The sequence below is a fragment of the Elephas maximus genome, chromosome 2 (genome assembly GCF_024166365.1).
Source record: "Elephas maximus indicus isolate mEleMax1 chromosome 2, mEleMax1 primary haplotype, whole genome shotgun sequence".
Classification (NCBI taxonomy): domain Eukaryota; kingdom Metazoa; phylum Chordata; class Mammalia; order Proboscidea; family Elephantidae; genus Elephas; species Elephas maximus.
Window position 1 is genome coordinate 54,564,787 of NC_064820.1, and position 17,654 is coordinate 54,582,440.

The following is a 17,654-nucleotide window of genomic DNA, read 5'->3' on the forward strand; positions in this document are numbered from 1 at the left end:
CAGAAAATACTTAGAGTCCAATGAAAGTGAAAGCACAACATGCAAAAAGTTATGGGACACAGTAAGCAAGTGCTCTGTGGGAAATTTATAGTGGTAAACATATACACTAAAAAAAATTTAAAAAGAGAAAGATCTCAAATCAACAGATGAACATATAAACTAAAGGTGGTTTATCCATACAGTGGAATATTACTTATTAATAAAGAGAAATGAAATTCTGGTACATGCTATGACATGGATAAGCTTTGAAAACATGCTGAATTAAATAAGTCAGACATGAAAGACATACATTGTATGTTCCAACTGACATGAAATACCTAGAATAGGCAAAAGCATAGAGACCAAAGTCTATTAGTGGTTACCAGGGGCAGGTGGGAAGAGGAAATGAGGAGTTATTATTTATGGGATCCTTAGCTTCTGTTAAGAAGCCGTTGTAGTGCAGTGGTTAAACAATTGGCTGCTATCCGAAAGGTCGGCTGTTCAAATCCACCAGCCGTTTCTCAGGAGGAGGATGTGTCAGTCTGCTTCCACGAAGATTTACAACCTTGGAAACCATAACAGGCAGTTCTACTCTGTCCTGTAGGGTAGGTATGAGTTGAAATTGACTCAATGGCAATGGGTTTGTTTTGTTGTTGTTTTATTCTGTTAAGGAAGATGAAAAAATGTGGAAATGAATAGTAGTGATGGTGAACATAATCAATATCACTGAATTGTAAAACATAAAAAATTGTTGAAATGGGAAATGTTATTTTATATGTATTTAACCACAATGAAATTGAGAGAGAAGGTTCAGATGTAAGAGGGTAGGTAGATGTAGTAGTGGAAGCATATGATATTCACTTGAAATTGATTCACTTTTCTAAGTGACTTGAAAAGCAAGATAAAGAATTGAGCAAGAGAAAGGGGAGAAAGTATTGGAGTTTTGAAGAGGGAAGAAGAGGTAGAAATAATTGTTTTGGAGAGAGAGAGAAAGAAGTAGGAAATACTGCTTGATTTTCAAACAGCATACAGGCTACTTATGTTTAGTTGATATGAATTTAAAATAAGACCCGACAGTGTGTGTGTGTGTGTGTGTGTGTGTGTGTTTCTCCATCCATATTCAAGTGTGAGATGAATGAACAGAGCATGTAAAAAACAGTGGTTTAACCAAGCGGAAATATTTAAAAAAAAAAAAAGAAGCAAAGTTTTGGTGCTAATGCAAAGTAGTAATTTTAATGATTGGCCTTGAAATTTAAGCTTGATAAGAGTTGAGACGCTGGTGGCATAGTGATTAAGAGCTATGGCTGCTAATCAAAAGGTCGGCAGTTCAAATCCGCCAGGCACTCCTTGGAAAGCCTATGGGACAGTTCTGCTCTGTCGTATAGGGTCGCTATGAGTCGGAATCAACTCGACGGCAATGGGTTTGGTTTTTGGGTAAGAGTTGAGACGTGGGGGAGGGGGACAGTCGCATCAGCGGATTGTAGGTCTTGGTGGAATAAAATGAGAATTAAAAAAAAATTATGAGCTGTGAAGATAGTAGCTGATGGAGGTAGAGTAAAAAAAAAGATACTTAAAAATTGAGATTTTAAGAAGGTTGCAATTATTGTCAATAAAATTCAGAAAAGAATCGTGGAAATGAGTGGCTGAGGTATTACTGAAGACAATATCAGTGGATAAGAAGAGGTTAAGAAACTGAGAGCCCATAGTATTAAAACAATCATCTATACGGATAGTGGAATCAGCAAGACTTGTGACAAGAGTAGTATTGAAGAGAATGAGAGTGTGCTGAGTGTTAAATCCTTGAGAAATTAAGGGAAATGACCCAGAATTCTGTAGATGATTACAAAAGAAAGGATTGTGGGTGAAGTAATGTGATGACATGAGATTCAAGTTTGAAGCTGTTAAGGAGCAGAGAGGAATAATGATCTGAAATCAGTATTAAGGAACAAGGACACCTCTACCACCTAAGGGTATGAGATATATGGGAAGAAGACAACCACCACTTGACAGGGTTGTAGGAGAATCAGTGTCTTCATGGGAGAGCATTTTCTTTAGAACAAAAAAGACGAAGAGGCTTCAATAAAAGAAGTTGAATGGCTCTTTAACAATAATTTGGAAACTTTCACTATTTGAAAAAATATAGTTGGATACATATCTTTTGCTACATAGGCAAACCAATTCCATAGAAATCAAATTATTGAATGAAAAAAATTCCAAAAAATATAAACATGGGTTAATATTTAAGTGACGTTTGTGTTAGTAAGAACTGTCCACCATAAAATCAAAGGAAATAACCTCATGAAAAACATTTTAATTAAAAACAAAAAAATCTGGAACAAATATTTACCACCAGTATGGCAATGGATTAACATCCTTAATATATAGAGGACACTTATAAGTCCATAGAAATTAAAAGACTGTCATAAAATAAAAAAAAAAAAAATGGCCATCAAGTCAATTATAACTTATAGTGACCCTAGAGGACAGAGTAGAACTGCCCCATAGGGTTTCCAAGGAGCACCTGGTGGATTCAAACTGCTAACATTTTGGTTAGCAGCTAAGCTCTTAACCACTGTGTCACCAGGGGTCCCTGGAGCACACCAACTGTCTTAATTTCTTAGTGCTGACATAACAGAAATATCACAAGTGGGTGGATTTAACAAATAGAAATTTATTTTCTCACAGTTTAGGAGGCTAGAAGTCTGAATTCAGGTCACAGGCGGTAGGGAATTCCCTCTTTCTTTCAGCTCTGGGAAAACTCCTGGTCTCAGATTTTCTAGCTGGCCACCCATGGAGTTTCTGGGCTTGTAGCCTGGTCTGCCTCCACAGCCTTCAGATAGCATCAGTCTTCTGCCTTGTCTGCTTTCTTCTGTGCCCAATCTGCTCTTTTGTATCTCAAAAGTTGATGGGCTTAAAACACACCCTATATATCGCTATGAGTCAGAATCCACTCAATGGTAGTGGGGTTAGGTTAGTGGGGGATACTGACTTGGCCTCATTAACATAACAAAGAAAATAAATACCAAATGGGGTTACATCCCCACATATTTTGGGGGAACACAATTCAACCAGTAACGCCAATGATCCTGAAGATGGTGCAGGACCTAGCAACATTTTGTTCTGTCATATGTGGGGTTGCCATGAGTCTGAGCCCTGCTGATAGCAACTAACAACAATAACAACAGGCAATCAATAAGTTTTTTTTAATTGACTAAACTACTGTCCCACCCCATTGTCAACTACATTAAATATTATCTTTATGAAACTAGTCATTGCTTCCTCAGAGACTGATGGCTTCTAGCGTAAGTAATGCAATTGTAGGTGAAAATGCTACAGAATGAGAGCCCCTGGTAGGTTCAACCTGAACCTGACAGTATAAACCACGCAAAGTTAAAATAATCAAGCAATTATACATTATCATGTATACAGGAATAGAAGTAAATTAGAAATACAAAATTATCTTGGACATCTATATCGCCTAATATTTCCATAAAAAACAGAATTCCTCCAGAATTTACTATCACAGAAAACTTTAATGAAGGACTGCTTACAAAGATGTGGTAGAGCTGATGGAGCCAACAAGAGACAATGAGATCCTCAAGGATTGGCAGGAGAAAGAAGTAATGCCCATTTTCAGGGCTAAGGAAACAAGGGAAGAAAAGTTATGTTCCCAAAGTTCAAGGAAAGCTGAGCCTCAGAGCAGGCCACTCAACAGGAACTGTAGTTATGGGTGGACACAGCTAGAGACATAGTGTTGAAACAGGGAGGGAGTAGGGAAGAAACGCCCCAACCCCTTTCTCTACCCCCATCCCCATTTCTTGCCAGCATTTCCCTTTGTTTGAACCCAACTGGAAGCCAGCCAGCAAGATTGGCCTCTCCAGCACAGATCAGGATAGCAAAGAACAGGGAATGGTTGTGAAAGTATATATGTGACGGATGGGGCATGGATGGGGAAGAAGCTAAAATGCACTGTGCTTCCACTACAATTTTCAATTTCCCCTCATACTTTCCTTTTGTACTACTCTGCCTCTGGGCATGGTATGAGTTCTATTAGCCTGGAACTGTAAACAATGGCTAGTTGAGATGTCAATAAAGCACAAAATGTCAACATAGGGACTAATACAAAGTTAATTTATCTCAAACTTGAGAAGATATTAATCTCATTGACCTTATTTGAATAATAATATTGGATAGTCATGGTCAGTAATAATGTAATCATGTGTAACATAGAAAACCCTTTCTGTCAGACATATCACTTCTATCTAATCGCCTTGAATGCATCTAAAGTGTTAGCATTCACAGAAGGCAAACATCAGATTCAAAGACCTTTTTTATATTTAAACAAATTCTAAGCAAATTATGGGGAAAATTTATCTGTCTCTAACTTTTCAAGGTGGACAATAGGGAGATTGGACATAGAATTGGAGTATTTATACCAGTAAATTCTCCTGTTGTATACACACACACACACATACACATGCTCACAGGCACATCAACTCAAAACAATAAAGATTCTGGACCTTTCTGGGTGAGAGCGAAAGCAAGAGACAGAGAAAGAGTGTGTGTGTATTTTCTAAATTTTTTCTGTGGATATTTTATATTTTTTACTAAAGTGAGTAACGACTATACAATCCACACACCACTGTCTAATATATGTTTAATTAATATTGCATAAAAGGCTTGCTGTGGTTTTTTATGCAAATAGGACTGTAAGTATATCTGTAGGTTTTTCTTTTCTTTCCTACTTTTCTCTTTTGGAGTTTTGCTCTCCCGAGGTACAAAACTGAGCAACAAAATTACCTTAAAGAGGGTTTATGAATCACAAAGGAGAATTCTTTATGTACCTTGTTTCCATATGAAAGTAGGAACATTTGTGCATAAATGGCTTGCATCTTTTTTTTTTTTTTTTTTATGAATTGGGCCTTAAGTGCTCATGATTGTCGTTGGTATTCAGTTTTTCATCATTAAGTAGCATTGAAACAACAGGAGAAGAAAAAAGAAAACATTTTGTACCTGTGGTACACCCTTGGACAACAGAGCTTTAGGAAAATAACTACACTCTTATCCTTTTATATGTATAAATTATGCAGGGACAAAGACACGTGCGAATTGATGAAAAGGCAAATCATATATTTCTGAAACATTAATAGTCGAAGCCGTACTCAGGATATAAAAAAAATTGCATTGATTTTCTTACTTGATTCACATGCACTCTCATATTTTGCCAATCTATACGGCTACATTGACAAAATTAGGTTGCTCTGGCTGAAGAAAAGAATAATTCTCTTTCTAACTGTAGGGTAATACATCACCTCTCTTACTACATTACCTAATAACCATCCCAAAGAGTGAAGAAGAGGGACATGGCATCCTGATTTTTTTAAGGTAGGTTTTTAGTACTCTATTACTTTATATTGTTAATAAGGTGAAAGGTTGGGGACAAGTGGAGGGTTTCTATAGAACATTTTAAAAAATATATAATAGAAAACTCTAGAGAATGTTTTATTTTCGTCTCCAATCCCAAGTTACAAGCACAGTGGATATTGATGAGCAAAAATTTTCCCCTATCCGTTGAGTTTGATGAAAGAAAATGAGTTGGAGTTTAAACCTTCTACCACCAGCATCTATTGAACTTTCAACGAAGTTCTTTCTGATACTTCCTGAACTTCTAGCTTGTACATTACAGGTTCATAAACATTTTATCACTCAAACTATTACCACTAATCATTCTCTTTAGTTTTATTGTGTAAGATAGGCTTCATTTCTACAAGTGGTAAATGTTTGAGTTTTGGTGTTTTGAAATCAATCAGAAATGAAGGATCAGAAATTAATGCCTCCAGTATGGTGGCTCAGTGGTTAAGAGCTTGACTGTTAACCAAAATGTCGGCGGTTGAAATCCACCACCTGCTCCTTGGAAACCCTAGGAGGCAATTCTACTCTGTCCTGTAGGGTCCCTGTGAGTTGGATTTGACTCTACGGCAATGGGTTTTGTTTTTATTTGTGTTTTTGGTATAGTTTACAAATAACATCATATCGGTATTTTAACTATCTTAATTATACATTCACGATCTGCTTTCCTTGCATGCTAAATTGAATATTAATTTCTTATACAAATTTTTTATTTTCAAACATCTAGAGGAAACTGAGACAATAATAATAGTATTAAAAAAACTATACTGGCTAACTTTTACTGGGAAATTACTGTGGACCTGGTATTATGCAAATTCTCTCTCATGCATTATTTCATTTAATTTTCATAACCCCTGTGAGCTATTACTATTGTCCTTCATTTACATGTAAGCAAAACTGAGAATCAGATAAGAAATTCCTCAGTCACAAAACAAATAATAAGCAGAATCATGATTTGACCTATGTTATTTTATTGCAAAGATGATGAATTTTCTCATTCCATGGGATATGGCAGCAGAGAGCTTTGAGGAATAACATAGTACATGGCAAAAACATCAGTTTATAAAATTAATGAAATAAATTAGTCATAACATTGATAACAATACCATGTTAATTAATCCAAATGCTCTGTGTAATTAGCTGATGAAGACTGAGGGCCTCTGCTAAATTTCCCAAAACCTATGTTGCTATCAAACTTTGTTCCATTTTGTTCTTTCAAATAGACAACAAATAGATCTGCTAGACTTCAGACAGTAATTGTTTTAGGGGGAGCCTTTTTTGTAGATAATCTTAATTGATATGCTTTCTATTTAAATGTCAATTAACCTTGATTTTCATCTTTTATTATTTAAAATAGGTACTGAATAATTTTGTTGCACATATAAAACTACAAACCTTTAATGAAGCAAATTGCTTATGAAGCTCCTGCTTAATTAGTTCAGTCACTTGCTGTCACTCCTAATTAGACAACTAAATTTCCTACATTTGTAAAATATCACATTTAGTATGAACTTAACACTGACAGCCATTGGTTTCATATTCTATGGGTACATTTGTGGGTTCACTTATAAAAACTTGGCCTTTTAAACATGTAGGTTTCACTCCCATTTTATTTCAGTATATATCACGTTACCATTTTTTCTTTCAATTTATGGTTTATTCAAAAATATTTTTGATATCTGATTTTTAAAAAAACTATATAAAAATTGATTGTTAACGATTTGGTTGATTATATTGATTTTTGTCACACGTAGAACAATTCCGGAGACATCTCTTGTTCATTTTGTTCATGAAATCCTCTGGGATGTTCCCAGTGTCCTTGCTAAGCACACAATTTCTTCTACCTTCTCCAATATCTGTTCAACATAATCTCCAACATTCTGTCCTTTGTGTATGTGCCAGATTCAAATATAAGTCCACCAAATCTTCTCAAATTCTGATTCCTTTCTCTAATTCAATTTGGATTTATTGCATGATGTAACTATATCTCACATTCTACGTGTAAAATGTAAAAGAGTTTCATTTGGCTAAAGGCAACTGATATTATGAAAAGTCAATTTTTTTTTTCTCTTGGTCTTAGGATTTAATCATCGAAGTAGGGAATGAAGAGCTTACTTTTCGTATTTCACTTCAGTAAGCTTTATTTTTTAGAACAGTTTTAGGTTATAGAAAAATTGTGTAGAAAGTATAGAGAATTCACATATACTTCCTCTTCCCAGCACACTGTTTTTCCTGTTACACCCACTCCTCACTTATTGATATACTTAGGTTCCGAAGACCAGGTCATTACGTGAAAATTGGAGTTCTACAAAAATGGAGGATGATCACTGACAAATTATATCATTACATAACTGTCAAATACATCATTATGTAATTGCCAAATCATGGCCCAGCCAAATGAGCATATAACTTTAACAATCATACCAGCATTACTTTTACCTAAGACCTCAGCATTTGTTACTGTGAGGTGTTAAGTCATTAATGTGCAAAATAGGTAGTAGGTTTTTTTACCATTGTCAAAAATGCAAAATGTCAGATAATGAGGTAGTCAATAAATGAGGAATAGATATATAAACATCTTGCATTCCTGTGTACATTTGTTACAATTGATGAACAAATATTGATCCATTATTATTAGTGAAAGCCCATAATTTATATTATGGTTCATTCTCTCTTTTCATGGTACAGTTCTATGGATTTTGATAAATGCATAATGTTATAAGTCCACCATTATGGTATCATATACAATAGTTTCGTTGCCCTAAAAATGTGCTGCACCTATTCCATCCCTCCTGCAACACCCTGAACCCTTGGCAGCCACTGATATTTATCATCTATAGAGTTTTATCTTTTCCAGAAAGTCATTTATTTGGAATCATATAGTGTGTAGAATGTTCAGACTGGCTTCTTTCACACAGCAATGTGTATTTAATTTCTCCATTTTTCTTGTAACTAGATAGCTTTTTTTTTTTTTAGTTACTGAAAAACACTCTATATTATAAAAGTACCAGAGTCTGTTTATACATTCACCTATTGAAGGACATCTTGGTAACTTCCAATTTTTGGTAATTATGAATAAAGCTACTATAAACATTCCCGTACAAGTTTTTATGCAAATATGTGTTTTTCAAAACATTTTTGAAAATACCTAGGAGCGTGATTGCTAGATATGTTAAGCCAGGTTTACTTTTGTAAGAAAACTCCTGAAGGTATTCTAAATTGACTGTATTATTTTGAATTCCTACTATTAATGAATGAGAATTTCTGTTGCTCCACATTCTTGCCAGCATTTCATACTGCCAATGTTTTGGATCTTAGTCATTCTAATAGATGTGTTTGGTGAACAGGTTTCAACTGACCTTCCAGACTAAGACAGACTAAGAAGAAGGACATAGTGGTTTACTTCTGAAAAGAATTAGCCAGTGAAAACCTTATGAATAGCAGCTGAATATTGTCTAATACAGTGCCAGAAGACCAGCCCCTCAGGTTGGAAGGCACTTGACATATGACTGGGGAAGAGCTGCCTCCTTAAAGTAGAGTTGACCTTAATGGTGTGGATGGAGTCAAGCTATTGGGACCTTCATTTGCTCACGTGGCATGACTCAAAATGAGAAGAAATAGCTTCACACATCTATTAGTAATTGGGATGTGGAATGTACAAAGTATGAATCTAGGAAAATTGGAAATCATCAAAAATGAAATGGAATGCATAAACATTGATATCCTAGGCATTAGTAAGCTGAAATGGACTGGTGTTGGCCATTTAGAATCAGACAATTGTATGGTCTGCTATGCTGGGAATGGCAACTTGAAGAGGAATGGCATTGCATTCCTTGTTAAAAAGAACATTTTAAGGTCTATCCTGAAGTAGAACCCTGTCAGTGATAGGATAATAGCCATACACCTACAAGGCAGACCAGTTAATACTATTATTTAAATTTATTAAAAAACCACTAAGGCCAAAGATGAAGAAATTGGAGATTTTTTATCAACTTCTACAGTCTGAAATTGATTGAACATACAACCAGGATGCATTAATATTTACTGGTGATTGAAATGCAGAAGTTGGAAACAGAGAGGAAGGACCCACAGTTGGAAAACATGGATTTGGTGATAGAAATGATGCTGGAGATTGCATGATTGAATTTTGCAAGATCAATGACTTCTTCACTACAGATATCTTTTTTTTAACAACATACAGGGTGACTATGCACAGGGACCCTACTGGATGGAATACACAGGAATCAAATCAACTATATTTGTGGACAGAAACAGTGGAACAGCTCAACATCATCAACCAGAACAAGGCCAGGGGCCAACTATGTTACAGACCATCAATTGCTCATATTCAAGTTCAAGTTGAAGCTGAAGAGAATTAGAACAAGTCCAGGAGAACCAAAGTACAACTTTGAGTATATCCCACCTAAATTTACAGGCCTTCTCAAAAATAGATTTCTTGCATTGAACACTAGTGACTGAAGATCAGATGAGTAGCGGAATGACATGAAGGACATCATACACGAAGAAAGCAAGAGGTCATTCAAAAGACGGGAAAGAAAGAAAAGACCAAAATGGATGTCAGAAGAGACTCTGAAACTTGCTCTCAAACATCTGGTAACTAAAGCAAAAGGAAGAAATGATGAAGTAAAAGAGTTGAACAGAAGATTTTGAATGGCTACTTGAGAAGACAAAGTAAAGTATTATAATGACGTGTGCAAGGACCTGGAGTTAGAAAACCAAAAGAGAAGAACACACTTGGCATTTCTCAATTTGAAAGAACTGAAGAAAAAAGCCAAGCCTGAGTTGCAGTGTTGAATGTTTCTATCAGGAAAATATTAAATGACGCAGGAAGCATCAAAAGAAAATGGAAGGAATACACAGAGTCACTATACCACAAAGAATTGGTCAACATTCAACCATTTCAGGAGGTAGCATATGATTAGAAACCAGTAGTGCTGAAGGAAGAGGTCCAAGCTGCACGGGCATTGGCGAAAAACAAGGATCCAGGAATTGAATAAATACCAATTGAGATGTTTCAACAAATGGGTGAAGCTCTGGAGATGCTCACATGCCTATGTCAAGAAATTTGGGAGACAGCTACCTGGTCAACCAAATGGAAGAGATCCATATTTATGCCTATTCCCAAGAAAGGTGAACAATATTATTAATATCATACAGAAGTGAAATTTTGCTGAAGATCATTCAAAAGTGGTTGTAGCAGTACATCAACAGGGAACTGCCAGAAATTCAAGCTGGATTCAGAAGAGGACTTGGAATAAGAGATATCATAGCTGATGTCAGGTGGACCCTGTCTGAAAGCAGAGAATACCTGAAAGATGTTCACCTGTGTTTTATTGACTATGCAAATGGATTCAACAGTGTGAATCATAATAAATTATGGGTAATATTTTGAAGAATGTGAATTTCAGAGCACTTAATTGTGCTCAAAGGGAGCCTGTACCTAGACCAAGAGGCAGCAGTTCGAAGAGAACAAGGGGATACTGTGTGGTTTAAAATCAGGAAATGCGTGTATCAGGGTTGTATCCTTTACCATACTTATTCAATCTGTATGCTGAGCAAACAATCCAAGAAGATGGACTACATGAAGAAGAATGGGGCATCAGAATTGGAGGAAGGTTCATAAACAACCTGCATTATACAGATGACACAATCTTGTTTGCTGAAAGAGAAGAGGACTAAAATCACTTACTGATGAAGATCAAAGACCATAGCCTTCAGGATGGATTACACTTCTACATAAAGTAAACAAAAATCCTCACATCTGGACCAATGAGCAGCATCATGATAGAGAAAAGATTGGATTGTCCAGGATTTCATTTTACTTGGATCCACAATCAACACCCATGGGAACAGCAGTCAAGATATCAAAAGATGCATTGCATTGGGCAAATCTGCTGCAAAATATGTCTTTAAAGTGTTCAAAAGCAAAGATGTCACCTCTGAAGACTAAGATATGCCTGACTAAAGCCATGGTGTTTTCAATTGCTTCATACGCATGTGAAACTTGGACAATGAATAAGGGAGACTGAAGAAGAATTGACTCCTTTGAATTTTGGTGTTGGTGAGGACTATAGGCTATGCCATGAACTGCCAAAAAGAATGAACAAATCTGTCTTGGAAGAAGTACAGCCAGAATGCTCCTTAGAAGGAAGGATGGTCAGACTTTGCCTCACATCCTTCAGACATGTTATCAGGAGTGATCAGTCCCTGAAGGACAACATGCATGGCAGAGAAGAAGGTCAGCAAAAAAGAGGAAGTCTCTCAAGGAGATGGATTGACACAGTGGCTGCAACAATGGGCTCAAGCATAATAACAGTTGTGAAGATGGGTGCAAGACCTGGCAGTGTTTCCTTCTGTTTTACATAGGGTTGTTATGAGTCTTAACCAACTGCATCTAACAACAAAATAGGTGTGTTGTTATTGTTGTTGTCATTGTTAGGTGCTGCCAATCAGTTCCAAGTCATAGTGACCCCATATACAATAGCATGAAACACCGGTCTTGTGCCATCCTCAATCCTTGCTATCTTTGAGCCCAATGTTGCAGCCACTGTGTAGTGTAGGTGTGTAGTGGTTTTAATTTAGAATTCCCTAATGAGACATGATGTTGAGCTTATTTGTCATCTGCATATCTCCTTTGGTGAGGTGTCTGTTCATATTTTTTGCCCATTTTATGATTGGGTTGCTTGATTTCTTAATGTTGAATTTTAAGAGTTCTTTGTATATTTTGGATGCAAGTCCTTTATCATATATATGCTTTGTGATATGTGTCCTTTCATTCTCTTAACAGTGCTTTATGCAGAGCAGATGGTTTTATCTTTAATTTTAATTAGTTTTTTAGTTTTTTGATGTATGATTCATTACGAGTGAATTCCAGTGAAAGATGTAAGACGTGTCTAGGTTAATTTTTTGCATGTGGATGTCCAATTGTTACAGCAGCATTTGTTGAAAAGAGTATCCTTGCTCCTTTGAATTGCCTTTGCTTCTTTGTCAAAGATGAGTTAGTTATATTTTGGTGGGTCTATGTTTGGACTCTCTATCTGTTCCACTGACCTATTTGTCTGTTTCTTTGCCAGTACCATACTGTCATGATGACTGTAGCTTCACAGTAAGTGCTGAAGTTGGGTAGCGTCAGTACTCTAACTCTGTTCTTCAGTATTGGGTTAGCTCTTCTGGGTCTTTTTTCTTTCCATATAACTTTATAACTATTTTGTCAATATCCACAAAATAACTTTCTGGGACTTATTTTTCATATTTTAAGCAATTTTTTTTTTTTTTTGGAAAGAGAAAGATGCCTTGACTCTTTTTTTTTTTTTTTTGCTGCTGTTAGTTGCTATAAAGTAGGCTCTGACTTCTGGGGATCTTATGTATAACAGAATAAAACATTGCTCAATCCTCTGCCATCTTCATGATTATTGGTATGTTTGAGTTCCTTGCTGAGGCTATCTCATTGACAGTTTCCATCATTTTTGCTGACCCTCTACCAAACATTATGTCCTTTTCTACTGATTGGTCTCTCCTGATGAGGTGTCCAAGGTAAATGAGCTGAAGTCTCATCATTCTCTCTTCTAAGGAACATTCTGGTTATATTTCTTCTGAGACTGGTTTGTTCATTCCTCTGGCAGTCTGGTCAATCTACTGGTATGGCATATTTCAGTGTTCTTCACCAAAAACCATAGTTCAATGCATCAATTCCTCTCCTGTCTTCCTTTGACATTGTTCACCTTTAATTTGGTTATAAGAACAACCTCTATAAAAATAGTAAACACCAAATGTAGTAATTCTATCACATATCCTCCTTTTTGAAAAGAAATAAAATGTCAGACAGTACATACCTGAAATTTGAGGAGTGAAATTATTACTGAAAGATTAAGTCTCTGGATTTTTGAGGCGTGAAATTATTACTCAAACAGTAATATCACTTCAGAAAAATACAGAATTCAGAAACACAATGGGATAAAATTTTAATTATAGTGATTATTACTAGAGTACATTATGATACAGAGAGTATATTAAGGCTAGAGTTTAAATAAACTTTCACAGTTTTATTTCCTTATAGTTTCCAGAGAAGCTGAGCAATTCCTTAATATATAATGTTCATGTTAAGGAATATTCACAAGGCAGAGAAAAGAAATGGGGCAATAGTTTTAGCAGATTCCGGGAAAGCTGACTAATATCCCTGGTCTATTTCTCCTCTGGGCATGTGGCCAGACTACATTTCCTAGGCCCATGGAAACTGAAAGGAGTGAAGTGATTAGTTCTCATTAGTGGAATTAAGCAGCAGTGATAGGTGTCATTCTACGCTGATAAGATGAAATATTCTTTCTACTATTTTTTTCCTTCATATCCTGGTCTTATACGTAAGATCCTGTGGAAGGCTCTGAAGATTTATAGAATGGCAGAGGCAAAAAACAGAAGAAGCTGAGTTTCTGCATTGTTGTGTGGTAAAAGGAATGAACCCCCACGCCCATCCCTCCAGCTCCTGTTGACCTGTGTTGGACTGTGATGTGAGTGAGAAATTAACCTTTATTATGGTAAGTCATTGAGATTTGGGGATTTTTTATTGTCAGTTAGCTTGCCCTGAGTAATATAATAGAATAAATTATAGAAAGAGGATTCCAAAGAAAAATCAGTAACAAACAAACCATATACAGTGTGGTACACATCCAAAGCTAAATGAAGTGACAAGCTATCCAGAAAAGTTGAGAGATGAAGAGGGAAAATGGGCTGGTCAATCTAAAATAGACACCAGGGAACAGGGAAATTTAAAGATATAACCAATGTAAACAAACTTTTGAAAGATACTTGCCATACCTTGGAGATGATGTCGAAAGCTGAAATTAGATTCACTAAAACTGTTGTTGTTGTTAGGTGCCGTTGAGTCTGTTCTGACTCATAGCGACCCTATGCACAACAGAAAAAATACTGCCCCGTCCTGAGCCATCCTTAAAATTGTTATTATGCTTGAGCTCATTGTTGCAGCTACTGTGTCAATCCACCTCATTGAGGGTCTTCCTCTGTTCCACTGACTCTGTACTCTGCCAAGCATGATGTCCTTCTCTAGGAACTGATCCCTCCTGACAACATGTCCAAAGTATGTAAGACGCAGTCTCGCCATCCTTACCTTTAAGAAGCATTCTGGCCACACTTCTTCCAAGACAGATTTGTTCGTTCTTTTGGCAGTCCGTGGCATATTCAATATTCTTGGCCAACACCTCAATTCAAAAGCTTCAACTCTTCTTTGGTCTTCCTTATTCATCGTCCAGCTTTCACATGTATATGAAGCAATTGAAAATGCCATGGCTTGTGTCAGGGCACCTTAGTCTTCAAGGTGACATCTTTGCTCTTCAACACTTTAAAGAGGCCCTTCGCAGAAGATTTACCCAATGCAATGTGTCTTTTGATTTCTTGACTGCTGCTTCCATGGCTGTTGATTGTGGATCCAAGTAAAATGAAATCCTTGACAACTTCAATCTTTTCTCTGTTTATCATGATGTTACTCATTAATCAAATTGTGAAGATTTTTGTTTTTTTTTATGTTGAGTTGCAATCCATACTGAAGGCTGTGGTCTTTGATCTTCATTAGCAAATGCTTCAAGTTCTCTTCACTTTCAGCAAGCAAGGTTGTGTCATCTGCATAACGCAGGTTGTTAATGAGTCTTCCTCCAATCCTGATGCCCCGTTCTTCTTCATATAGTCCAGCTTCTCAGATTATTTGCTCAGCATACAGATTGAGTAGGTATGGTGAAAGAATACAACCTTGACGCACACCTTTCCTGACTTTAAACCAATCAGTATTCCCTTGTTCTGTCCAAACAACTGCCTCTTGATCTATGTAAAGATTCCTCATGAGCAAAATTAAGTGTTCTGGAATTCCCATTCTTCAAAATGTTATCCATAATTTGTTATGATCCACACAGTCAAATGCCTTCGCATAGTCAATAATACACAGGTAAACATTCTTTTGGTATTCTCTGCTTTCAGCCAGGATCCACCTGACATCAGCAGTGATATCCCTGGTTCCATGTCCTCTTCTGAAACTGGCCTGAATTTCTGGCAGTTTCCTGCTGATATACCGTTGCAGCCGTTTTTGAATGATCTTCAGCAAAATTTTGCTTGCGTCTGATATTAATGATATTGTCCTATAATTTCCACACTCGGTTGGATCACTTTTCTTGGGAATAGGCATAAATATGGATCTCTTCCAGTCAGTTGGCCAGGAAGCTGTCTTCCGTATTTCTTGGCATAGATGAGTGCGCACCTCCAGCACTGCATCTGTTTGTTGAAACATCTCAACTGATATTCCGTCAGTTACTGGAGCCTTGGTTTTTGCCAATGCCTTCAGAGCAGCTTGGACTTCTTCCTTCAGTACCATCGGTTCCGGATCATATGCCACCTCTTGAAATGGTTGAACAATGACTAATTCTTTTTGGTATAATGACTCTGTGCATTCCTTCCATCTTCTTTTGATGCTTCCTGCATCGTTTAATGTTTTCCTATGAAATCCTTCACTATTGCAACCTGAGGCTTGAATTTTTTCTTCAGTTCTTTCAGCTTGAGAAATACCGAGCGTGTTCTTCCCTTTTGGTTTTCTATCTCCGGCTCTTTGCACATGTCATTGTAATACTTTACTTTGTCTTTTCGAGCCACCCTTTGAAATCTTCTATTCAGTTCTTTTACTTCATCAATTTTTCCTTTTGCTTTAGCTGCTTGATGTTCGAGAGCAAGTTTCAGAGTCTCCTCTGATATCCATCTTGGTCTTTTCTTTCTTTTCTGTCTTTTCAATGACCTCTTGCTTTCTTCATGGATGATGTCCTTGATGTCATTCCACAACTTATCTGGTCTTCAGTCACTAGTGTTCAATGCATCAAATCTATTCTTGAAATGGTCTCTAAATTCAGATGGGATATACTCAAGTTCATATTTTGGCTCTCTTGGACTTGCTCTGATTTTCTTCAGTTTCAGCTTGAACTTGCATATGAGCAATTGATGGTCTGTTCCACCGTCAGCCCCTGACCTTGTTCTGCCTGATGATATTGAGCTTTTCCATCGTCTCTTTCCACAGATAATAGTCAATTTGATTTCTGTGTGTTCCATCTGGTGAGGTCCATGTGTATGGACACCATTTATGTTGGTGAAAGAAGGTATTTGCAATGAAGAAGTCATTGGTCTTACAAAAAAAAACACGTCTTACAAAATGTTATTATTCGATCTCTGATCACTAAAACTTCCCTCAAAAATTTTGTTTTTAAGGAGCTAGTATGAGAGTACATATAAATTGCATAGGTTTTCTTTTTCTTATTTGTCCTAATGATTTTTATATAAACATTACAGAACCTTGAAGAACTGAATATACTTAAGTTTGGACTAAAGTATATGGTTGTCGTTATTGCCCTTCATCTATCTGTCACTACTCCCTACCTTAGTCAATTTTCCAGAAAATCTTAGTAGTAAAAAAATTTGTGGTTAAAAAAAATAAGACATTATGAGGAAGACAGGGTTGTGGAAATATAATAAGAAGAAACGTATTTTAAAGTTGCATTTTCACAAAAATAAAATAAGGAAGGTCACACTTAAAGTATGCCATCAGCATACTTGAAATTCTGAAACTAAAACTATTTGTTAGGGTACAATTTTTATGCTCCCTCCCTCTTCTTGATCTCCCTCATTGCAGCTCAGTAAGAAGCTATGATGTGTTTGTTTTGTTTTAGTTAATATTATCAGTGTTGTTGTCGTTGTGTGCTGTCGAGTTGATTCCGACTCATAGTGACCCATAAGAGGGCAGTAATACAGCAATATAGAGTTATTATGAGTCAGAATTGACTACATGGCAATGGGGTTGGGTTTAATCTTTACAGGAGCAGTTCACCGGGTCTTTTCTCCCTTGGATCCTCTGGTGGGTTGAACTGTGGACCTTTCTATTAGCAGTCAAGCACTTAACTATTGTGCCACTAGGGTGTTAGTAGGAGTGGCTTTTCTCTTTCCATCTCATCCCCTCCCCCACCCCATGTCAGGTTCTCTGTGAAAATAATCAATGCCTTTCTAAATTTCCTACTCCTGCTCTCTAGCTGCTAGTCTTGATTTTCATTTCTCTCCAGGATCCCAGAATGTAAAGTATCTTGAATACTTGAGATGGGGTGGGAGAGTTAAGCACAATTGTGTGTAATCCTGATTTCTAAACTCCATTCCCTTAAACCCAGGATTATAATTTTGCCTATCATCACTTGGTGCCTCTCTTCCTTCTTGTA